The following is a 24,576-nucleotide window of genomic DNA, read 5'->3' as shown; positions in this document are numbered from 1 at the left end:
TTGCGGATGTTGAACCATCCCTCTGTCCCTGGTATAAATCCCACTTGATCATGGTGTATAATCTTTTTGATGTATTGCTGTATTCAATTTGCCAGAATTTTGTTGAGGATTTTTGCATCTATGTTCATCAGTGATGTTGACCTGTAGTTTTCCTTCTTTGTGTTGTCCTTGTCAGGTTTTGGGATCAGGGTGATGTTGGCTTCATAGAATGTGTTAGGGAGTGCTCCTTCTTCCTCAATTTTCTGGAATAGTTTGAGAAGGATAGGTGTGAGATCTTCCTTGAATGTTTGGTAGAATTCTCCAGAGAAGCCGTCTGGTCCTGGACTTTTATTTTTTGGGAGGTTTTGGATTACTGTTTTGATTTCTTTACTTGTGATTGGTTTATTCAGATTCTCTATTTCTTTCTGCTTCAGTTTTGGAAGGTTGTAAGAGTCTAACAATTTGTCCATTTCTTCTAGGTTGTCAAATTTGTTGGCGTATAGTTTTTCATAGTATTCTTATGATCCTTTGTATTTCTGTGGTATCTGTTGTGATTTCTCCTCTCTCATTTCTAATTTTATTTATGTGAGTCTTCTCTCTTTTTTTCTTGGTGAGTCTGGCTAAGGGTTTGTCAATTTTGTTTATTTTTTCGAAGAACCAACTCTTAGTTTCATTGATCCTTTCTACTGTCTTTTTTGTTTCAGTATCGTTTATTTCTGCTCGAATTTTTATTATTTCTCTCCTTCTACTGACTTTGAGCTTGGTTTGTTCTTCTTGTTCTAATTCTGTTAGGTGTCGTTTGAGATTGCTGATCTGAGATTTTTCTTGTTTATTTAAGTGAGCCTGTATTGCAATGAATTTCCCTCTTAGGACCGCTTTTGCTGCGTCCCAAATGAGTTGGTATGGCGTGTTTTCATTTTCATGTGTGTCCAGATAATATTTTATTTCTTCATTAATTTCTTTAATAATACATTGTTTGTTCAGTAGCATGTTGTTTAGTCTCTACGTTTTTTCCCCTTTCCCAGCTTTATTCTTGTAGTTGATTTCTAGTTTCGTAGCATTATGATCAGAAAAGATGCTTGATATTATTTGAACCCTCTTGAATTTGTTGAGGCTTGCTTTGTTTCCCAAGATATGGTCTATCCTTGAGAATATTCCATGCACACTTGAGAAGAATGTGTAGCCTGCTGTTTTTGAATGGAGTGTTCTATATATATCTATTAAGTCCATCTGGTCTAGTTTTTCATTTAATTCTATAATTTCCTTGTTGACTTTCTGTTTGGATGATCTATCCATTGGTGTTAATTGGGTGTTGAGGTCCCCTACTATTATTGTATTGTTGTTGATGTTACCTTTTAGTTTTGTTAATAGTTGCTTTACAAATTGTGGTGCTCCTGTGTTGGGTGCGTATATATTTATAATTGTCGTGTCATCTTGGTTAAGTGTCCCTTTTATCATTATAAACTGCCCCTCTTTGTCTTTCTTTATCTGTTTTGCTTTGAAGTCTAATTTGTCTGATATAAGTATGGTGACACCTGCTTTCTTATGTTCATTATTAGCTTAGAGTATTGTCTTCCGTTCTTTCACTCTGAGTCTATGTTTGTCTTTGGGGCTGAAGTGTGTTTCCTGGAGGCAGCATATTGATGGGTCTTGTTCTTTAATCCATCCTGCCACCATGTGTCTTTTGATTGGTGTGTCCAGTCCATTTACATTTAAAGTGATTATTGAAATGTGGGGGCCTACTGCTGCCAGTTTATCACTTGTTTTCTGGTTCTTTTCCATTTCCTTCGTTTCCCGTCCCCTGATTTTTGGACTACTAATTCAGGTAGGTAGATTTCTATATCGGTTTTCTTCTTACTTGTAATTTGTGTCTTTCTTCTTGTTATTTGTTTAGTAGTTACCAAGTGGTTTGTATAAAACATCTCATAGATGAGATAGTCCATTTTCTGATAGCCTCTTATTTCTTTAGATTAAGACGTTCCGTCCTTTTCCTCTTCCCCTTCTAGGTTATTGTCAGATTCTTTTTTCTTCCTTCTCGTGTCGTGAGTTTGTGGTTAAAATGACAAGATTATATTTATTCTTGGTGTTTCCATTCCTTTTATTTTTAATGTTACACTTAAGTTTTGCCAATCTGTTCTGATGGCGAGCTGCAACTTTCTGATTTTGTCTTTCTACATATCTCCTATGCTCTGGGTTTTGTAGCCCCTTTCCTTTTGACTTTTCAGGTATGACTGTCTTCCTGAGCATTTCTTGTAGAGGGGGTCTTGTGTCAATAAACTCCCTTAATTTTTGTTTATCTGGGAAAGTTTTATTTCTCCATTATATTTGAAGGATGTTTTCGCTGGATGGAGTATTCTTTGCTGCAAGTTTTTGTCCTTCACAGTTTTGATATGTCATTCTGCTCTCTTCTAGCCTGTAAGGTATCTGCTGAGAAATTTGATGACAGCCTTATGGGGTTCCTTTATAGGTTATTTTCTTCTGCCTTGCTGCCCTTAGTATTTTCTTTGTCATTGACTTTTGCAAGCTTCACAACTATATTCCTTGGGGTTGGTCTTTTAACATTGATAAAGTTTGGAGATCTATTCACTTCTGTCACATGGAGTTCCATCTCTCTTCCCAGGTTTGGAAAGTTCTCAGCCATTATTTCTTTGAACAGGCATTATGCCCCCTTCTCCTTCTCTTCTCCCTCTGGGATACCTATAATCCTTAGGTTGCATCTCCTGATTGAGTCAGATAATTCTCGGAGTGTTTCTTCATTTCTTTTTAGTCTTAGTTCTCTCTCCTCCTCTGTTTGCAGCATGTCTATATTCCTGTCCTCCAAATTACTAATTCTGTCCTCCATATTATCAACCCTACTGTTCAGAGAGTCCAGATTTTTCTTAATCTCCTCCATTGTGTTCTTCATCTCCAGTATTTCTGATTGGTTCTTTTTTATGCTGTCAAGCTCTTTTGTGACGTAGCTCCTGACCTCGTTGAGTTTTCTATCTGTATTCTCTTTTAACTCGTTGAGTTTTTTAATGATGGCTGTTTTGAATTCATTGCCATTTACCTTGTAGATTTCATTGTATTTGGGATTCTTTTATGGGTACTTGTCATTTTCTTTCTGTTCTGGAGATTTAATATATTTTTTCTTACTGCTTGATGACGTGGATTTGTGCCTCTGCATAGAGGTAGAGTTTAGTTACTGCTTCCACTTGCTTCTACTGGAGAGCGGGGAGGGTTGCTGTTTATTAATCTGCACCAACCAGGATCCATGTCAGCTGTTGCTACCTGGACCTGGGCCCTTCCTCATAGTCACAATGGTCCTGTGAGGTCCCTTGTCAGCTGTGGGGACAATTGCAAGGGGGTCTTAGGTTGCTGGTCACAGACCGCCTAGACGCGCTCCCACCTTAGGGTCTGCAGCAGTGTTATGGGCTTTCCCAGCAGCTGGGAACAGGATCACCTATATTCACAGCTTTGTCACTGTCAGGGCCCACAAGATCTCACTTGTCCACTGTGGGCCACAGCAGAGCTATGGGTATCTACTGCAGTCTGTGCTTAGCTCACCCAGCTTTGCTAATTGTGCCTCAGGGTCTTTAAGCCTTGTGATTCCTGGCCAGGGCCACTCCACTTTTTGGAGGCTTTTGCTGTGGCTGCTGTGGGACAGTGGATTTTCCCCCTGGACCACAGAGAAGGGCAGGTGGGACTGCAAGGTGCCCCCACCCTCACACAGTCACACTGGGTGGCCCTTGCCCACTCTGGGACACAACCGGAGTCTGTGAGTCAGAGGCGGCTGGCAGGCTTCTGCCCTGCCCGGGATCCTCCTCTCCGTGAGCCTCCCGGTGTTCTGAATGCTGGGCGGGGTCTCTCCACTAATGGCGAGTAGAGGCTTTCCCTCCCGCTGGTGCAGGACCATGGATTTTCCCCCTGGACCATGGAGCAGGGCGACTGGGACTCCAAGGCGCCCCCACCCTCACACATAGTCACACTGGGTGTCTCTTGCCTCCTCTGGGACACAGCCGGAGTCTGTGAATCAGAGGTGGCTGGTGGGCTGCTGCCCTGCCTGGGATCCTCCTCTTTGGGAGCCTCCCAGCATTCTGAATGCTGGGCAGGGTCTCTCTGCTAATGGCAAGTAGAGGCTTTCCCTGCCACTTATGTGGGACAGTGGATTTTCCCCCTGGGCTTAGGGGCAATCGCGGGGGTTTTAGGTAGGGCTGTAGTCACCTGTTTCCACTGTTGCTCCACCAATACCCACACATGTCTGCCTTTTGTGCGTGGCGATGCTGTGAGTGTGTCCACTAGAAGAAAGTCTCTTGCTGGTACTAGTCTGTCTGGGGGTCGGGGGTCAGAGAGTTTTCGCCTATCTCCACCTTCTCCCAGGGAGAAGTCCATCTGCCTTCCGATGTATAGCAGCACAGGTCTCTCGGGCGTCCTGAGATGCTGTGTGGATAGCCTTTGTTGACTGATGACTGTCCAATTAGTTGTAGATTCGAAGGGGGAGAGACAGCGAAAACTGCTCACTCTGCCATTTTGCTGACGTCACCTCAATCTCGGGTGTTTCATCTTTTTGGTGGAAACTTTTATTGCATAATAGTTGGTTTTTTAGAAGTTTAGAAAAAGGATGAAAAGAAACCAGATTAACCATAGAAGTTTTCATTCTCTGCTAAATATGAACATCAAGGAATAATATAGTCATAGTTGATAGATTGTAAGTTTGTTCTATGAAGTCAAACATTTGTGTACCTGTTGCGTATGTTACCTATTTTATGAAGAAAGGAAGAAACCAGGGAAAAACTTATAAAATTCTCAGTTCTTTATGAGAAATAGCCCTCTTCGTGAAGTAGGGCTTGTTTGGTCTCTGCTATTAGTGTAGGAGGACAGCATTGACAGTATTCTCATGTGGATTGGTCCTCACCCTCTGGAAGTAAGTGAGGCAGAGAGAGTGAAGCCAGGGATTTATTCTCTTCTCAAGTTATTCTTTTTCTCTTCTTTTTCCCCATAGCTGCCACAGCTTTTCCACTTTATGTCACAGATATGAAAGAACCTTAGTTATACAACTACATTTGGTCCTATATGACCAGTTCATCTATAGCTGTGGTATCCAAACTGGAGTGAGGTCAGTGAGGATTGGCTTTGCCATTTGATTATAAAGCACACGTTTTCCATAAATTGAATGAGCTAAATGTGTATCTCCAAGATTTTGAGAGGTGTGTACTGTTTGCATGCTTTAAATATGAAATGCTAAAAAGTATAACCCCTTAAACCTATGATAATTTTGAAAATGTATATAAAGTGCTTACAATGCTTACTACAAGGAGACTTTCAGAAAAATAGTGGTTCCAATTCTTCTATTTCCATGCACTACTGTTTTGCCTAAGAAACTTCTTTTCTGTTTGCCGTTTGAACTCTTTCATTTCGGTGGGGGCTTGATGAGTAGAGGGGAGATCTAAATTTTCTTTATACAAACTTTCATTTTCCTAACAACTTCCAGATTTCCTTAGGGCAAATGGCTCATGCTATATTGACTCCTTTCCCTTCAACCAATTACTTAGATTTGGCTTTTCTTCCCTTTGTTAAGTCATTTACCATCCCCTTCACTCACTCACCATGTCATAAATAGTTTGTGGTTCAGGATTACAGTTGTCTCATGTTTCATTGAAGATACAGTTTGTATTCCTATTTCTTGTTCTTCTTGTTACTGCATGAGTTTTGAGAGAAACTTTTTAATCTTGAAACTGGAAGTTTCTGTGCTCTTTTTCTGTTCTACCACCATGCGTCTCCAGGAATTCAGAGCAAAGCATATGAAATGGACCATTATCACCCCAGGAGTAGAGTACTGTCTTAGTTTAAGACTTTTCATTTTGATTAATTCCTACTGTGTACTTTAACCTCCACCTCCCCCTAATTTTACTCATAAATTTTTTGCCCCAGTATCTGATTAGGAAATCTCTATATTACTACTACCCTTATTTTAGTTATTATGCTTACTAAATGGCGAAAAGTTAAAGCCACTTGTTTACCTACCAGCTACTATAGTTAAGTACTGACTACGTTTTCTTATGCCTAGCCAACAAAAAGCATTTGCTAAAATTTTAAATGGTGGTTCTCCAAAGTTTATAGTGGGAAACCAGTGTTTTTTTAACAGATTTCTTTTGAGATGGATCCTTTGACTTAATTTTAAGCAACCTAAATTATTCTAAAATTATCACCATTACAGTAATTTGAAGCCATTTTCTTTCAGCTGTAAATATGTACTTACTGGGTTCTGTGCTAAAATAGTATTTCCCAGCATGTATCTAAAATAGTGGTTCTCAAACTTGAATCTAAGAATCCCTGGGAGCTTGTTTAGAGAGTGCTAATCCTTGGGCTCAGCCTCGAGAAATTGATTCATTAGGTTGTAGGGAAGGACCTAGGAGTTTGCAATTTTCTGATGCTGTTAATCCATGTACTTGAGAAACATTGATGTAAAGGTTATATAGGGAAATCCATGTTTAGTGGATTCAGAAAAACTTTCTTGTTTCTATTTGGTGAGGAAGATTGGCTCTAAGCTAACATCTGTTGCCAGTCTTCCTCTTTTTGCTTGAGGAAGATTGTTGCTGAGCTAACATCTGTGCCAACCTTTCTCTCTTTTTTGTGGGATGCTGCCACAGTGTGGCTTGACGAGCGGTACTGGGTCTGCACCTGGGATCCAAACCTGCAAACCCCAGGCTGTCGAATTGGAGCACACAGACTTGACTATGCCACTGGGCCAGTCCCAAAGCTCTTGACTTTTTAAACTTGCTTATCTCTTGACATTTTGAATCATACTCTCCTGGTTAGTTGGTTCTGGCTGACTTAAAGCCAAGTCATTGGGACTTTAACTTCCTAGCAATACATTGAAGCCAGTGTTGGATCCAGTTGACTCATCCAGCAGATTTAAAACCACTAAGTAAGGAGCTATTATGGGGTCCATTGTTGATGAAGTGGAAACAGTTTTCAGCCAAATGCTAAATGGCTTCAAAGAGTATGATGCTTAGCAATTTATTTTGCTTTTTTTAAAATTCTTATTTGTTTAATTTATTTTGTTTATTATTATTTTTTGAGGAAGATTAGCCCTGAGCTAACTTCTGTCACCAATCCTCCTCTTTTTGCTGAGGAAGCCTGGCCCTGAGCTAACATCCGTGCCCATCTTCCTCTACTTTATACATGGGACGCCTGCCACAGCATGGCTTGCCAAGTGGTGCCATATCCGCACCCAGGATCTGAACCAGCGAACCCCAGGCCACCGAAGCAGAATGTGCAAATTTAGCTGCTGTGCCACTGGGCCGGCCCCCAGTTTATTTTGCTTTTTATAACTACACAGAGAAACAGAAGAGAAAAGCCTGATCTTGGAATGAGGGATTTAGGCCTGCCAAACAAATTATGTCAGGTATCACTAACATAGGAACTTAGATTATCAAAGTGATCTCTATGTAATATTGAAACGAGGTCAGTGCAGATTCAAGTGTTGACTCCTAAGTAGTTTTAAAGCTAATATGCTGTATACTTTTTTCCTAATTAAGGGAGACTTGAAAATTAGTCAAATTACTGGTGCTTTTTCCAGCATTAGAAGTAGTGAAAATATACACATAGAATGCTTTAATGATGTGAAAAGAGACTACCTCGATTGTACTTCAGTACAGTTTTTATGTCTTTCTTAAGTGATCATTGGTGCTCTTAAATTCTTGAAGAGAATATAGAACAAATTAGAGAGTCTTAAACAGGGACTTGTCTTCTGGCATGCTATTTTTAGATTGTCATAGATTAATCTGCTGACTATTTAATGGCCTGGAAGGAGGAAAGGAGCTAATTTAAACCAGATTAGTATGTTCTGCACTGTTAAAGAATTCTCTGACTGATTCTGAAAATTAAAGATGGAAAAGACTCTGGTAATTTGATTTTTACATGATGACTAGATATTTCCTATAGTTGATATATAGGGGTTCAGGATTTATTTTTGTGATGTGGATAAATGCAAGTCAAGTGTTAAATCAATTATATAAACATTTGAGTGCCTAGACCGCCTGTTCTATGCAGGTGTGCCAGGTACTAAAAATATAGTGGTGAGCAAGACAGATGGCTCCTAAAATTGTGTTATCGAATGTAATGGGTTGACTTACATGACCTAACTCTGACCAGGGAAAGTGACTTGTGTCTTAACATGTGCTTTGTATTAGAGTTTTTGTAGTTACTTGTCTCCATATATATGTCTCACTTGCAACACGTAGTTTTTATGTGCAAGATAGCTATTAACCAGCATGAATGCAAGAGAATTTACAGGGGAAAAAATGGTTTGATGGTTGTTGCAAAAAAATCTTTTTTAGGGGCCGGCCCAGTGGCGCAGCGGTTAAGTTGGCACATTCTGCTTTGGTGGCTCGGGGTTCACTCGTTTGGATCCTGGGTGCAGACATGGCACCGCTTGGCACACCATGCTATGGTAGGCATCCCACATATAAAGCAGGGGAGGATGGGCACAGATGTTAGCTCAGGGCCAGTCTTCCTCAGTGAAAAGAGGAGGATTGGCAACAGTTGGCTCAGGGCTAATCTTCCTAAAATTAAAAAAATTTTTTTTAATTAATTGTGTATTCTCAACAGAATATAATAAACTGAACATGGTATTTAAACATATTATTCAATATTAATATTTTATTAGATGGGTAGTAACATTTAATTTATTCAAACTTCTAAGTGGTTAAGAAAGGAGCAGGACTCCACCTAACTCATTGAGGCTAGATTTGTGTCTTATGTTTTAGTATCCCTCATGCCTCTGCATATGAGTCAGCAGTGAGTGAATGGGTTCATTGAAGGTGTTTAGAGTATTTTATCTTGGCAACATTGATATAACTATTATACTAATAGAATTCAGAAAAATTGTTTAAATTGAAAGGCTAAGCTTAAAAAACATAGCAACTAATTTGAGCATTTTATTTGTGGTAAATGAGTAAAAATGTTTTAAATGAATTGTGATTTTTCTTAAAAATACTTCTAAATTCTCCAAAGAAGTCTCTTGGCCTCAAATTACCCAATTTACTATAAGTTAATCTTTAGGTTTTATATTTGAATACTAGTTACTAATCTTTTCCAGAGAAGGACTTTTTAAAAAAAACGGACGTTCTTAGAAATTGAAAATTCTTTAGGAACATGAATTATTTTGTAACATAACTTTAATGATTGAGCAAGGAAGTGTGGGGAAACTGCTTTCTCTGTGTTTTCTAAGAATTCGGAAACATTCAGAGGTGATTCCTGATGAAAGGAACAAGCTATGCTGCCTTTATTTGGGAGATGTCTTTTGTTGATATGCAATAAATTGCTTAATGTCAGTTACACTTAAAATCTAGGACTAGCAAATAATATTTAGTAGAATTTGTCAGAATTATAAGCTGCCCTACTCATACAGCTTTAAAAATTGGTGATGACTGTGTTCAAGCTCCAATTCATGCGTTGTGCTTATTATTAAATAATGTGTAATTAAAAAAAATCCAAATTGATCTTGTTCAAGGTACCAAATCCTTTTCAAGATGTTGAAATGATGTAAGAAGTGGACATAGAAGGACAGTAAGAAAGGGAAAAGTTTGTTTCTCTGCTTATAGCTAAATAAGGATAATTATTTAGAAAATTATTTTAAGATAAAAAATAAAGTAATTAGTGGAAAATTGATACTTGCAGAAACTTGAAGTCATCAGTTATGTGGTTCCTCTTGGTGTAACTCAAACTTGTAATACTTATCCTATACCAAGCATAGATATAACTCTGAGTAATATTTTGAATCAAAATGGCTGTTTCCACTCTGTTCTATTTTATCAGTTTTAAAAATCAACTTTATTGAGGTAAATGTGTGTACAATAAAAATTATTAATTTTAAGTGTGCAGTTTTAGTTATGACAAATGAATACAGTTGTGTAACCACCGCCATAATCATGACGTAGAACATTTCCATCACCCCACATAATTTCCTTGTATCCCTTTGGAGTTAATCTCGCCTCTTACCCCTGGTCCCTGGATCTGCTTTCTGTCTTAGCTGATTTTTGCAGCATTCCATCTAAATTGAGTCATACATTATACAGTCTTTTGTATCTGTCTTCTTTCACTTAGGATAATAATTTGGAGATTCCATGTTGTTATGTTCATCAGTAGTTCCTTTCTTTTTATTGCTGAATAGTATTCCATTGTGTGGATACATCACAATTTGTCCATTCAGTGTTTGTTGGGCATTTGGATTGTTTCCAGTTCTTGGTTGTTATAAATAAGTCCACTGTGAACATTGGAGTACACGTCTTTTTGTGGACGTGTGTGTAAAACCTAGGAGTGGGACCTTTCCTCTAGTTTAAATGTAAGGCTTTGTTTCTTAGTTTTGGTAGGGAAGATAGAAAAATCTATATTGAGGGGCCGGCCCGGTGGCGCAGCGGTTAAGTTCGCACGTTCCGTTTCTCGGCGGCCTGGGGTTTGCTGGTTCGGATCCCGGGTGCGGACATGGCACTGCTTGGCAGCCATGCTGTGGTAGGTGTCCCACGTATAAACTAGAGGAAGATGGGCATGGATGTTAGCTCAGAGCCAGGCTTCCTCAGCAAAAAGAGGAGGACTGGCAGTAGTTAGCTGGGGGCTAATCTTCCTCAAGAAAAAAAAAAAAAAGAAAAAGAAAAATCTATATTGAACCAAAAGGGTGAAAATTATTGCTGGGGTAGAGTTGAGTTGCCTACTATTATTTTCTTATTCTTTATACTTTTATTTTATTCTTTATTTCCCCCTGCCCTTCCCAAAAAGCTACCTTTTCTCTTAACTAAAACCTCTTCTAAAATAGTATTGCTTATTAAACTCGCCTTTACAAGATATACTAAATTTTGAATGGGCTAGTTGAACCATGGCTGTTTAGAAACACTTCCTGTCCCCTGGCCCCTACTATTTCTACCTTATATTAAGTTTTATTGTTTGAAGCCTTTTTTCATTTCTTTCTATATCATCTCCTTTCTCCTCAGAGTTGGGACCTACATAGTACAATTTGAGTTAAGGGAAATACAGTAGAAGCTACAGATAAAGGTTTATGATTTTTTTTCTTTTTAAAGATTGGCACCTGAGCTAACAACTGTTGCCAGTCTTCTTTTTTTTTTCCTGCTTTTTCTCCCTGAATCCCCTCAATACATAGTTGTATATTTTAGTTGTGGGTCCTTCTAGTTGTGGCATGAGGGACGCCGCCTCAGCGTGGCTTGATGAGCAGTGCTAGGTCTGTGCCCAGGATCCAAACTGGCAAAACCCTGGGCCACTGAAGCAGAGCACACGAACCCAACCACTCAGCCACAGGGCCGGCCCCAAAGGTTTATGATGTGTAATGTTATATATTAGGGGTTTGCTGGAAATTCAGCTGTAGACCATGTTGATCTGACTTAATGATTTAGTGAAGCCTGTGAAGTGAGCTGTATTTGCTGACTCATGTTTATGTTATAATCTCCTTGGCAGTCTAGCCAAGGGTTGATTTAGAAGCAAAGGGTACCTGAAAACTCACTCCCTGCTCTCTCAAATATATTATGTATGTATACATAGAAATGCCCATATACGCATCCCATATTTCTTAAAATTGGGAATTTTAGGTTTAAAATTGGCTTAAATTTTAGGTTTGAGTTGGTCAAGTCTCTCATTCACAGTGTGGGTTATTCTCACTCTTTTTATTACAACAGCATCTACCTGCAGCATTCAGCGAATTGGAGTTTGAGTTAAGATTGGAGGAAAAATTTGGTGAGCTGGTAAATAGATCTGGTGGGGTAGAAGGTTTGACGACATGCTACCTAAGAAAATGAGAGAGAAGGCAGGGATGGGGATTGGGATAAAACAATTTTTCTTGTTTTACAGTTGAGCATTCTACAAGTACTTATTCAAATTAAAATGGCTTCTTTGAACAACGTAGTGTTTGGTGCTTTTGGGTTACAAAAACTAATCTGATCTAAAGCCCTTCTGAAAGAAGGCCGCAGCTCAGTAACAGAGCTCCTGATCTGGCATTAGCTAAAGTACCACTAAGTATTGTGCCATGGGTAGTTTATGCCTAATAGAGAGTATATACAGATCAGTATAGGAGACTAAAATGCATCTCTTTTTCCCAGGTCAACTTTGTCGAGCCTGGCTCTTCAGTTTTACTGGCTATCTCCCCCTCCAATTCCTTCCTCCTTCTGTTAGGCTATGAGCTATGTGATGTGTTCTATCATTTTGCTCCTTTCCAAGGTGAATTGTAAGATTTTCCTGATAGAGACTACTGTTCTGGGCCTCTTGACCATTAAAAAAAATGGAGTATGGGCATAAGATGCAAATAATTGGTGTACTTACAAAGACTGATTTTTACAGCAGGTGAGGTGGAAGACAATAGAAGATAAACAGAAGTTAAAATGTGGAAGAAAATATATAAACAGGAGAGGAAGAAGAACTTGAAATTAGCATGGTGATGTGTGACCGTCAGGATTTTCTCCTTTCTTGCGTATTGTCTTTCATTCATATTCTCCCTCTCTCATTTTTCCCCTCCCTCTTTTCTTTCTTCTGTCTCTTTATTTTATGGTGTTATACCACTGAAATGTTTTGTATTATCCACTTGTGTGTTAGTCTCTCAGTGATTAACATTATTTTGTGTTTTCCAGGTGCTCTGTTGTAGTAAATGAATGCTTCATTGGCTGTTTATTGGCATTATAGAGTTTTGTTTGTTTGGGGTGACGTTTTTTTTTTAGTATTTTTCTTGTTTATTATTGATCACTCGTTATCTCTTGCTTTGGTTCTGCTATGCTACCTGGCATAACCAGAAATTAGCTTAAATTGGAGTTGTTAGCAAGGAGACACTTTTTGCATTCCCATTTGAAGAATGGCAGTGCTCTATTGGAGAAGTTTGTGTTTTTAACTGCAGTCCTGTTTGGGGAAGGTTGGAATAGAATAACAAGGTTGGGAGGAGGCAGACATTCACTTGACTCAGATCCGCTGAGTCACACCTTGTTGTTAGTGGAATGGCACACCTCATTTAGCACTCGCATTTGATGTTTTAAACGAGAGCACTATTTCTTATAATTCATTGAATAGGTAATCACAGATCAGTTTAAATTGCTGTTGGATTGGATTTTGAATGTATGGAGATAAGAAAGGAAATACGGTTTGCTTGTTGTTGTTAGGTATTTGGAATCCTTAGAACATCAGGTTCAAATATTTATTTTTCTCAGGCTTTATTGTGAAATAGTTTCAAATTTATAGAAAATTTCATTAGTAATGCAAGTAAGTCCCAAATACCCCTAGGCAAGGTTCACCCATTGTTAACATTTTGCCGCTTTTGCTCTTTCATTCTTTATCATGTTATTTTTTTCTGAACTGTTTGAGATTAAGTTGCATGCATCATGTTCCTTTACCCTGTAATATTTAGATGTGTATTTACCAAGAACACGGGCAATCTCATATTTTCAAGGACATTTCACTTATCAGATTAAGGAAATTTAACACTGATATAATAATGCAGTCCATGTTCAGATTTCTGTCTTTTTCCCAATAGCATTCTTTAATAATTTTTCTCCTAGTCCAGGATCCAACCTAGAATCATTCATTGTGTTTAGTAGTCATGTTTCTTTATTCTCATTTGATCAGGAACGTTTCCTTAGCCTTTCTTTGTCTTTTATGACTTGACGTTTTTGAAGAGTGACCGACCATTTATTTATAGAATCTCCCTCAATTTGGATTTGTTTTATGTGTCCTTGGGATTAACTTTAGGAAAGGTAGTTTTGACAGGAATTCTACATTAGTGATGTGTGCTCCTCAGTGCATCACATCAGGAGGCACATGTCCATTTGTCCCATTATTGGTAATACTAACTTTGATCTTTTGGTTAATGTGGTACCTGCCAGGTGCTTCCACTCAAAAGTTATTATTTTCCTTTCTTAATAAGTAATTTGTGGGGAGATAGTTTGCGACTCAATATATACTATTCCTCATAAACTTTCATCCGCAAAGAATTTTAACATTCTTTGTTAATTTTACCTAAATTGATTACTACTTGGTGATTGAGGGTCAAATATTTAATTACACAAACTCAGTGATAGAGGAGGGAGTCTGTTCCAGCTGTTGGACTCCTTAGCATTAGAAAATATTTTGTATTGAACTGAAATTTATCTTCTGAAACTTGCACGCATTGTTTCAAATTCTGTACTTTTATGCCAGTGAGATAAGCCTCCTCCTTTTGCTCTTTAACAGCCCTTCAGAATACATTCTTCTTTATCTTTTCTCTAGGTTACTTACTCCCATTTCTAACAGTCATTTCTTGTAAGAGATGGCTTTCCTGAATTTATAACTGTCCTGTTGGCTTCGTGATAACACTCACTTATCAATATCTCACTTAACATAGGGTCCCAAATCCAGATAACAGTTCTAGACATGGTTTGATCAGTACAGTTGATTGCTGTTGCCTATAATCTAGTTTCATGCATAAGAGCCTAGGCTTTGGAGACAAATAAATCTGGATTCAAGTCCTCTCTCTGCTACTTACTAGCTCTGTGATCTTAAACAAATTCTTAATATCTCCAAACTTCAGTTCCATAATCTGTAAAGAGTTGGTGATAATTGTACCTGCCTTTTAGGGTGGAATGAAGATTAAGTGTGCATGTAAAATTCTCAGGGTGCTATTACATCATGATCTCTCATTAGCTAATAATAATTATTATATAGAAAGCACGCATCTATTTTATAGCCCAAGATTGTTGCAAATTTTTTTTTGGCTATTGTGTTGTACTCTGGGCTCATTTAAACCTGTGGTGAAAATCAGAAAGTTTCAGTAAGTTCTCCTGAAGCACAGTTAGACTGTTGGACAAATATTTTAACTTGTGTGAAAGTTACTCTAAGTTACAACCTGTATGAGATTTTGAATTATTTCTTAAACCATTTACAGGTACACAATAAGTAGATTATAGAGAAACCTTTGAATTATTTTGAATGAATCCTAAAACCTTTGGTCATCTTTTATAGCATAGCAAATGTTGCAATAAATATTTCAGCATTAAATAATGCTTTAAAAGTTAATCAGTGATATTTGAGTGTATGCTATTTCTCCTGGTGTTTTTAAACCATGTTGTTAATTTAAATAGTAAATTTACTCTGAAATCCTAAAGCTTTTCCTAAAATTTACTATAGAAATTGAGGCCAATATTGTACATGTTGGGGAAAAGTAGTTATCCTGGTATTCTAGGACATTTTGATTGAACGCAGCTTTATTTGCCAGACAAGCCTTCTAACACTTGATTAACCTGTGGCAATAATGGTCTATAGGAAATTGAATCTGTGGGAAGTGTGCTGTAAACCTTCATAGTAAGTGTCAGAAATAGGGCTCCTCTTCCTGTCACAATAGGACCAAGAATTTCATTCTCCCCAATCAGGAGGCTCCCAAAGGATATTCTTAGGACACTGAAGTCACCCCATTGACTGACTGTTTGTAAAAGTTGTTCTTTAGTTGGTGGTTGTTTATGCTAGATAAATTAGCTAACCTTTAGAAAAATAGGAAGATACCTAGTTTTGCTCCCTTTGGGTATAACTGATTATGAAAAGTAATCCTTGCTCACCTAGCCTGTGGCCAGGTGAAGAAAAATCTGTATGTTAAAGTTACACATTGTTATGTTATCTATTGGTGTCTAATACCAAATGAAATGTTTTTATTTCTTAATTTTGCCTCACAGCCCTTTTTATGTAGCTATTATAATAGTGAAAATACTCCTTAGAGTTTCATACAATTAAAATGTTCATAGTTAATTTTAACTGTCTCAACTCTGTTTCATGTTAAATGTGTTACAGGAATGAATCTGAAGTCTGCTGCAGTAAAACACTGAAGGCTTTAAAATGTTTTCTTGCATAAAACTCAAACTATAAGTAGCTGCTTATGAGGATAGGGAAGGCAGGAAGCTAATGTCAGTCTCAAGATACAGGACAGCTGTTTGCTCATCAACCTCAACTGTGTGAGTAGACTTAAGCCTGTAACCTTATGTAATTGGGCATAGTAACTTAAAATTTTTTAAATCTAAAGTGCTTGAAGGTACACTTAAGTCATCATGATGAGGCATGTTTTAGGGTCTGTTTTTTTCTGGTGGGTAAGATACTGAGGGTGGAGTGGGAGGTAGATTTTTATTTATAATGTGTTTTTGAGAATAACACTTAATAACTAAAATATTATTAGTGACCATGCATCTTTTTTCAGAGTTACTCTAAGCATTGGAACCTGCGTTACTAATCTTATTGTGAAGTAAAAGATTATAATTGCTTAGATTGCTGTTTATTTTGCAGTTGATTTCTGCCTTTTTAAAGTAATGTTTTGGCCAAACAGTGATAAAAATGTATTTGGGGAATATAATTTTATATATTAATATAGAAAATTGCTCTTGAAGATAATTTAATAATTTAAATTATAATTAATAATTTTTTGAATAGCTCTATTTAATCAGAAAGAGCATATACTTCAAAATAAAGGAACTCTTGATACCTAAATGCAGTTGGAAGTCTTTTAAACTTGTCAACTTTGTTTTTTAAAAGTGCTTTATAAATACATATTGAAGAAAAAAAAATTCTTTTTCTTTTACTAAAAGTTACCACCTCAAGAATCAGTTGGAGGGGTCTGATTTTTTCCCTACTCCCTTAGAGGAATGTATGGTTTGTATGGATGAGATGATTAAATAATTGCCTTCAGCAAAATGATGAGCATGTGGATAAACATTTATAAACTCTTATTAACTGTTTAGGGAGACATGGAGTAGAAGGAATCTTATTTGCACTAAGATAAACTTACTTTCTCTTTCACATCACAAATGTATTGGCTGAAGGAAAATCAAAATTGACTGTCTTTGGAATCAGTGAATGAGAAGATATTTAGAAAGTATATGAAGAATATACACTGAATATGGATATTCTTAGGAAAGTAGTCAAAGGGTACATGGCAGAAGTGGAGATATATGTAGTTGCATTCAAAAGCAGTTAAAAACTCGAGGTTTCAGTTTGCCCAGTTTTTTTCCTTTCTGGATTAATCAGAAGATAAATAGCACTGTGTGAGTCTCCAGGGCTTATCTAGTTCCCAATCTTTCAATTGCTCTAAAGAAGAAATATGTAATCTCCTTGTTTAATGATGACAAGTCTCACTTTAATGAAGTTTTAGGGTCTAGAGTATGAGATTTAACTCTCCAGTTAGTCATTTGGCATTTCAGTTATAGAGCTGAGTTTAATTTGGTGCTACTATTTTGTTTACTGTACTCCAATACTCTTCCTTCATCTCTTTAAATTAGTGTCAAAAATAAAATTCGGGGCCAGCCCAGGGACATAGTGGTTAAATTTGCGTGCTTCGCTTCCTGTTTGCCAGTTTGGATCCCAGGTGCAGACCTACGTACCACTTATCAAGCCAGGCTGTGGCAGGCATCCCACATATAAAATAGAGGAAGATGGGCACAGATGTTAGCTCAGGGCCACTCGTCCTCAGCAAAAAGAGGGTTGGAGGTGGATGTTAGCTCAGGGCTAATCTTCCTCAAAAAAAAAAAGAGGGACGTCAGCATCATGGCAGAGTGAATTTGCCTGGGACTCACTCCCCTCCAACATACGACAAAAAGGGGCACCCATACTCCAACAGAGGACATCCTAACAACACAAAAACGTTGGAGAGATATGCAGCCATACAATGGAGGGCAGAGAGGCTGGAGCCCCGCTCAGAGGAGCTGGAATGGGGTAAGAGAGAACTTTGCTTCCTCCTCTAAAGACTGTGATCATGACCGAGGGAGGTTCCGTGACGGAAGGAACAGGAAAGGGATCACTCATTCATGAGCTCACCAAGGGCTCCCTAGCATGCTTGCAGCCTAGAGGGAAGCCCTCTAACAGGCAAAAGCTTTTGCAAGGGGTGACCTCATCAAGCCAACACCCTGGGAGACCAGATAGCGAGAGCTGATCGAGAAAGCCTGGAGTGCGTACAGGAGAAAGCGCCCTTCCACCCACCAGCCCCACACTGCTCCACTGCCTGAGATATCGGCTGAGGCTGGAGGACTCAGAATATGCTGCTCTCGACCCCCACCTGGTGGCATTAGGTGGTAACTGTAACTGACTAAGATCAGAATGCGTAAGACCCAGCCTACCTCTAGCAACATCACACACTACATCAAATCTCCAGACCAGAGAGAAAAGGACAAGCACCCAGAATTCAGTCCTGAGGACACAGAAATATGTAGTCTAAATGACAATGAATTCAAAATGGCTGTCATCCAAAAACTCAAAGAGGTAAAAGAGAATGTAGAGAAACAATTCACCGAATTCAGGACCTATGTCACAAAAGAGATTGAAACAATGAAGAAGAATCAATCAGAAATATTAGAGATGAAAGACACAATGGAAGAGATAAAACAAAATACAGATTCCCTGAGTGCTCGAGTGGACTTCATACAGGAGTGTATCAGTATAATTGAAGATAGATATGTTGAAATGCTCCAGACAGAGGAGGAGAGAACTAAGACTACAAAGAAATGAAGAAAGTCTCCGAGAAATATCCAACTCAATGAGGAAATGCAACATGAGAATTATAGCGGGCCAGCCTGGTGGTGCAGCGGTTAAGTGCGCACGTTCCACTCTGGCGCCCCGGAGTTCGCCGGTTCGGATCCCAGGTGCGAACATGGCACCGCTTGGCACGCCATGCTGTAGTAGGCATCCCACATATAAAGTAGAGGAAGATGGGCACGGATGTTAGCTCAGGGCCAGGCTTCCTCAGCTGAAAAGAGGAGGACTGGCAGTAGTTACCTCAGGGCTAATCTTCCTCAAAAAAAAAAAAAGAATTATAGGCATTCCAGGAGAAGAGAAGGAGAATGGAGCAGAAAGCATGTTCAGAGAGATAATAGAAGAGAACTTCCCAAACCTAGAGAAAGAGAGGGACATCTGTGTGGAAGAGGCTTCCAGATCTCCTAGATTTGTCCATGTAAAAAGACCTACTGCAAGGCATGTAGTAGTAAAACTGGCAAAAATGAATGACAAAGAATACTAGGGGCAACAAGGCAGAAGAAAATAACCTACAAAGGAACCCCTATCAGGCTTCCAGCAGATTTCTCTGCAGAAACCTGACAAGCTAGGAGAGAATGTAATGACATATTCAGACCTTTAAAAGACAAAAATCTTCAGCCAAGAATACTCTATCCAGCAAAAATATCATTCAGATATGAAGGAGAAGTTAAAATTTTCCCAAACAAAAGCTAAGGGAGTTCCTAGTCACAAGACCCTCCCTACAAGAAATCCTCAAGAACACCCTCATACCTGAAAGAAAAAGAAGGGGAGAGACAAAACGGGGAGAAAGGGGTCGCAAAACACAGAGTAAGGAGATAAACAGGTAGACAGAATCAGAGTAAGATAGCAAATATTCAACTATAGCATTAAGCTAGAGGGAAAGAAAACACCAAAAACGAAGATAATCCTGTCATTTTAACCACAAACTCACAGTGCAAGATGGAATAAGATATGAGAAAAACAACTTTGGAGGGGATGAGGAAAGGGACTGAATCGGTTTCGACTGAGAAAATAAGAGGCCATCAGAAAATGGACAATGTTATACAGAGATTCTGAATACAAACCTCAGTGTAACCACTAAACGAAAAAGAACAGAGACACAAAGAATAAGGAGAAAACAAAGAAACACATCATAAAAAACTACGTAATTCAATGGGTAGAGCAAAACACACAGGAGGAGAAATAACGGAAATGCAGGAAAACCGGAAAACAAGTGATAAAATGACAGCATTCAGCCCTTAATACCTCAATAATCACCCTAAACAGTAATGGATTGAATTATCCAATAAAAAGACACAGAGTGGCAAGATGGATTACAGAACAAGACCCAGCAATATGCTGCCTCCAGGAACATCTCAGCTCCACTGACAAACACAGGCTCAGAGTGAAGGGTTTGAAGATGATACTCCAAGCAAACAAAAGAAAGCAGGTGTCACAATACTTATATCAGACAAAGTAGACTTCAAGATAAACCAGGTAAAGAGAGACAAAGAGGGCCAATATATAATGATCAAAGAGACACTCCATCAAGAAGAAATAATGCTTATAAATATCTATGCACCCAACACAGGAGCACCAAAGTTCATAAGGCAACTATTAACAAACCTAAAAGAAGATATTAACAACAACACAATAATAGTAGGGGACTTCAACACTCTGCTCACATTAATGGATAGATCATCCAGACAGAAAATCAACAAGGACACAGTGGGATTAAATGAAAAGCTAAACCAGTTGGACTTAATAGACATATCTAGAACACTCCATCCAAAAACAGCAGGATACACATTCTTCTCAAGTGCACATGGAACATTCTCAAGGATGGACCATATGTTGGGAAACAAGGCAAACTTCAATAAATTTAAGAAAATTGAAATAATAATAAGCATCTTTCCTGAACATAATGCTATAAAGCTAGAAATTAATTACAGGAAAAAAGCTGTGAAAGGGACAAAGATGTGGAGATTAAACAACATGATGTTGAACAAGCAGTGTATCATTGAAGAAATTAGAAGAGAAATCAAAAAATATCTGGAGACAAATGAAAATGATAACATGCCATACCAACTCATATGGGATGCAACAAAAGTCATATTACATGGGAAATTCATCTCAATGCGCACTTTAACAAACAAGAAAAATCCCAAATAAGCTATCTCAAATTACACCTACCTGAGTTAGAAAAAGAACAACTAAAGCCCAAAGTCAGCAGAAGCAGAGAAATAATAAAAATCAGAACAGAAATAAATGCTATTGAAACAAAAAAGGCAGTAGAGAGGACCAGTGAAACAAAGAGCTGAGAATAATATGAAAAACTATATGCCAACAAAATGGATAATCTAGAGGAAATGGATAAATTTTTAGACTCTTACAACCTCCCAAAGAAGAAACAGACAATCTGAATAGACAAATCACAAGGGAAGAGATTAAAACAGTAATCAAAAGCATCGTAAAGAATAAAACCCAGGACCAGACAGCTTCCCTGGGGAATTCTACCAAACTTTCAGAGAGGGTTTAATACCTATCCTCCTCAAGCTATTCCAAAAAATTCAGAAAGATGGAACACTTCCTAACACTTTCTCTGAGGCCAACGTTAGTCTGATACCAAAGCCTAACAAGGACAACACAAAAAAGGAAAATTACAAGCCAATATTACTGATGAACATAGATGTAAAAATTCTCAACAAAATTTTGGCAACCCAAATTCAGCAATACATCAAAAGGATCATACATCATGATCAAGTGGGATTTATACCAGGGACACAAGGATGGTTCCGTGTCCTCAAATCAATCAATGTGATACACCACATCAACAAATTGAGGAATAAAAACTTCATGATCATCTCAATAGATGCAGAGAAATCATTTGACAAGATCCAACAGCCATTTATGATAAGAACTCTTAACAAAATTGGGTTAGAAGGAAATTACCTCAACATAATAAAGGCCATACATGGCAAACCCACAGCCAACATCATACTCTACAGATAAAAACTGAGCTCCATCCCCCTGAGAACAGGAATGAGACAAAGATGCTCACAATCACCACTCTTATTCAATATAGTAATAGAGGTTTTGGCCAGAGGAAGAGAAAGGAATAAAAGGAATCCAAAAGGGGAGTGAAGAAGTGAAACTCTCACTGTTTGCAGACGATGTGATGTCATATATAGAAAACCCCAAAGAATCCATCGGAAAACTAATAGAAGTAGTTAACAAATACAGTAAAGTTGCAGGGTACAAAATCAACTTACAAAAATCAGTTGCTTTTCTATGGTCCAATAACAAATTTACAGAAAGAGAACTCAAGAATACAATTCTGTTTACAATTGCAACTAAAAGAATAAAGTACCTAGGAATACATTTAACCAAGGAGGTGAAGGACTTATACAGTGAACACTGTAAGACATTACTGAAAGAAATTGATGACAAAGAGATGGAAAAAGGTTGTGTGCACATGAATTGGAAGAATAAACATAAAGTGTCCATATTACCCAAAGCAATCTACAGATCCGATGCAATCCCAATCAGAATCCCAGTGACATTCTTCACGGAAATAGAGCAAAGAATCCTAAAATTCATATGGGCTAACCAAAGACCCTGAATTGTTAAGGCAATCCTGAGAAAATAGAACAAAGCTGGAGGTATCGCAGTCTCTGACTTCAAAATGTACTACAAAGCCATAGTAATCAAAATGGCATGGTAGTGGTACAAAAATAGGCACACAGATCAGTGGGACAGAACTGAAAGCCCAGAAATAAAACTGCCCATCTACCGACAGCTAATCTTCAACAAAGGTGCCAAGAGCATACAATGGAGAAAAGATAATCTCTTTGATAAATGGTGTTGGAAAAACTGGACAGCCACATGCAAAAGAATGAAGGTAGACCATTATTTCACACCATACACAAAAATAAATTCAAAATAGATCAAAGACTTGAAGATAAGTCCTGAATCTACAAAACTCCTGGAAGATAATATAGGTAGTACAGTCTGACATTGAACTAAAAAAGGATCTTTTCGAATACCATGTCTTCTCAGACAAGGGAAACAAGAGAAAAATAAACAAGTGGGACTTTATTAGACTAAAGAGCTTCTACAAGGCAAAAGAAACTAGAATCAAAACAGAGACAACCCACCAATTGGTAGAAAATATTTGCAAATCATATATTTGACAAGGGGTTAATTTCCATAATATATAAGGAACTCACACGATTGAACAATAAAAAAACAACCCGATCAAAAAAATGGGCAAAGGATATGAACAGACATTTTTCCAAAGAAGATATATGGATGGCCCATAAACACATGAAAAGATGTTCAACACCACTGATCATCAGGGAAATGCAAATCAAAACTACAGTAAGATACCACCTTACACCTGTTAAAACGGCTATAATCACTAAGACTAAAAGTAACAAATCTGGGAGAGGGTGTGGAGAAAAGGGAATCTTCATACCCTGCTAGTGTGAGTGCAAACTTGCGCAGCCACTATGGAAAACAGTATGGAGAGTCCTTAGAAAACTGACAATAGAACCACCATATGACCCAGCTATCCCACTACTGGATGTCTACTCAAACAATTTGAAATCAACAATCCAAAGTAACATATGCACCCGTATGTTCATTGCAGCACTATTCACAATAGCCAAGACATGGAAACAATCCAAGTGCCCATCCACTGTGATGGTTGGATAAAAAAGGTGTGGCATATATATATACAATGGAATACTACTCAGCCATAAAAAAGACAAATTCATCCCATTTTCAATAACATAGAAGGACCTGGAGGGAATTATGCTAAGTGAAATAAGCCAGACTGAGAAAGACAAAAGACCAGATGATTTCACTCATATGTAGAGTATAAACAAGCACATGGACAAAGAAAACAGTTCAATGGTTACCAGGGGAAGGGGAGTGGGCGGTGGGCACAGGGAGTGAAGGGGAACACTTATGTGGTGACAGACAAGAAATAACGTACAACTGAAACCTCACATCAATGTAAACTATTATGAACTCAATTTAAAAAAAAAAGAAGGAAAGCAAAATCAAGGTGAACACAGCCTTAGAACATACTAGTGAAACTTAGAGTTTTAAGATGAAATTAGGCAGAAAGGACACAATAGGAAAGAGAGAAGCTTTTAAAACCACAGAGGATTTGGGGGAGATTGCATGATGGTAAATAGGTCCCCAATTTCCATTTCTCTGAGATGATTCTTTGTGTGCTATATTACTCTTCTACCAAGCAGATAGAGAAAAGTGCTAAGAAGCTAATTAACTTTACTGGGCTAGAAAAGTACAATATCAAATTGGCCCTGAGCTCACTTCTTCTGCCAATCTTCCTCTTTTTGCTTGAGGAAGATTGGCCCTGAGATAACATCTTTGCCAGTGCTCCTCCATATTTTGTATGTGGGGTGCTGCCACAGCATGGCTTGATGAGCCACGCCTGGGATCTGAACCAGTGAACCCTAGGCCGCTGAAGTGGAGCGTGCAAACTTAACTACTATGCCACTGGGCTGGCCCCCTCATCTAGCGTTTTTTTAAAGGCACCTTGAATCCTTTTCAAAACAACCTGAGATATATAAAAAATGGTAGTGAAGTGTTTAGTTAAACCCTCCTTTCCATTCTAGGATGATAGGATTCCCCATTGCCTACAGGTTTAAATTTAGATTCCTTAGCATGGATACCAAGCCTTCATGGTGTGGCCTTACTCTCTTTCTAGGATCAGTTCCCACCATTCCATATTCATTCATTGTTTATATTTCAATTCATGTTGAAGAATGATATTGATTACTATAAGTAGCTATCAGTTCTTTTCCTCTGAATTTGTGCAGGTATATTTCCTTAGTCGGCCTTTCCCTAAAATGGGAAACTGATTGGGAGCTGTGTGCCCAGATTCTGTCCAAGGGTGGACTTCCCTTTGGGGTGTATGGAGAGGAAGCTTGAATGGGTGCCAGTATCCCAGAATTAGGTCAGAGAGGAAGAATGCAGTGAAATGTAATCAATATCAAGATTTAATAAAATTAATAATTTTATTGTTTCATCAAGAATATTTGTAAGTGAAAGTGGCTTTTTTATTGTGAGAGTATAGTGATG

At 38.2% G+C, this 24,576-nt stretch overlaps 1 protein-coding gene across 33 annotated transcripts in view; it reads left to right on the top strand.

Moving 5' to 3' along the window:
• The window catches only part of ZFAND6 (zinc finger AN1-type containing 6), an 80,997-nt gene that overhangs the window by 26,954 nt on the left and 29,467 nt on the right, over positions 1-24,576 (top strand). For 8 of the 33 annotated variants that reach the window (XM_070572677.1, XM_070572846.1, XM_070572727.1 and 5 more), the window contains exons 2-3: positions 8,301-8,413; positions 15,763-15,923. The exons of 8 other annotated variants lie outside the window; for them this stretch is intronic. The gene's annotated coding sequence lies outside the window, so the exon portion shown is untranslated. Of the gene's footprint in view, positions 1-8,300; positions 8,414-15,196; positions 15,283-15,762; positions 15,924-24,576 lie in introns of those variants that run through there. 17 more of the 33 variants (XM_070572763.1, XM_070572814.1, XM_070572668.1 and 14 more) reach the window with 4 other exon arrangements.

Source organism: Equus przewalskii, chromosome 1 (assembly GCF_037783145.1).
Source record: "Equus przewalskii isolate Varuska chromosome 1, EquPr2, whole genome shotgun sequence".
Classification (NCBI taxonomy): Eukaryota; Metazoa; Chordata; class Mammalia; order Perissodactyla; family Equidae; genus Equus; species Equus przewalskii.
This window is presented reverse-complemented; position numbering and strand designations above follow the sequence as displayed.